A 1,387-nucleotide genomic window follows, 5' to 3' on the forward strand; every position below is an offset into this window, starting at 1 on the left:
TCACCGTGCAGTGCACCGCCTCAGGCAGCCGTGCATGCACGGATCGTCAGGCTTCAGAACACACCCCGATAGGGCTCGGCCTCCAAGAAGAGCCGTGAGCAACTCAGGCCCATAATACAGGCCTCATCGGGAAAGGCCGTCTCGCTGGAGGCCCATGCAACAAAGAGGCTGGCTCGGGGCCGGGGGGCACGCAGCGCAGCGTCCGCGCTCCGCAGCCGCGCGCGAGAGGCGACTCCTTTAGTACCACCTCGCCTAGCGAAGAGGGGACGGGAGGCCGAGAGGCTACAAATAGAGGGGAGGGCACGGCTAACAACTCATACCTTTCTCGGCCTTTTGGCTAAGATCAAGTGTAGTATCTGTTCTTATCAGTTTAATATCTGATATGTGGGCCATGTGCCCACAACGATATTAAATTTATTTTTTATGGGGGAGGGCTCACCACAGTGGCTTGCCACTGGGGCCCTCAGGTGTCGCCCAGTGCGTTGCACTATTGCCTGGGCAGGCGCACCCCAACCAAATTTTAAAATTAAAATTTGACCCCCTGGAGATAAGCAAATTAGTCCTCAGCATCTGCTGTTTACAATCGCTGAGGGCTTAAAGGTGGCCCTTCTCGCAGACGGGCTTAGGCAGTCTTCTGAATTGGAAATAGAAATCGAAAGTGGAGTTGGTTTGATCCTGTAACGTACGCAAAGGGAAGCCGGATGAAAATATGTATAAGGTTCAGATTTGGCAGGCAAGCTTGCTCTTCTGCTTATAATCACAAAGTCCTTCCTATCAATCCCAGCCACCCGGAGACAGATGAGAGGAAGAGAGTTTTTCACAGGCAAGACAGAATGAACATATCAAAACATATCCAGGCTCTTGTAGGGGAAGTACTAGCAATTAGTAAGAGAAATTATATCTACTTGAAATGCATTAATCTGTTGGTACATATATTTGCAAATGTTAGTAAGGATAATGCGCATTCTTCTGTCTGGCAAGCCTGCTCTATAACATAACTACAGGTTCTCGTGTTATACGATCGACGAAAAATGTTAGTGCCTGTCAGTACATCGTCCTGGATCCAGTGTCATGGTGCACAAGGAATGGCCACCATGGCATTGGTCATGAACCATATGAATGATGCCGGTTTCGCCATCGATATGAGAATATGTACACAATTCACCAAATCCTCACCACCAGTTTGGGACTTTTCATCTCCTACTCCTGTGAATCGCAAGATTAACTGCAGGGATTTTTCTTGTCGGTCTGGATGTTGGAGGAAACACAGCCACCAATTACTTCTCCACAATACCCATATATACCCCCACCAAAAAATTGCTGCAAACAGGACCGACATGACAAGCTAGAAATTAGTAGCCCATGATAAAAGTGTTCTCCACAGTCC

At 48.6% G+C, this 1,387-nt stretch overlaps 1 non-coding gene across 1 annotated transcript; it reads left to right on the forward strand.

The window, feature by feature from the left end:
- The first annotated feature begins 316 nt into the window (after positions 1 to 316).
- On the forward strand, positions 317 to 513 carry LOC123178190 (U2 spliceosomal RNA). Its single transcript, XR_006489385.1, has one exon. It is a non-coding gene; the product is annotated as a U2 spliceosomal RNA (small nuclear RNA).
- The last annotated feature ends 874 nt before the right edge of the window (positions 514 to 1,387 follow it).

Source organism: Triticum aestivum, unplaced genomic scaffold (assembly GCF_018294505.1).
Source record: "Triticum aestivum cultivar Chinese Spring unplaced genomic scaffold, IWGSC CS RefSeq v2.1 scaffold106639, whole genome shotgun sequence".
Lineage (NCBI taxonomy): Eukaryota > Viridiplantae > Streptophyta > Magnoliopsida > Poales > Poaceae > Triticum > Triticum aestivum.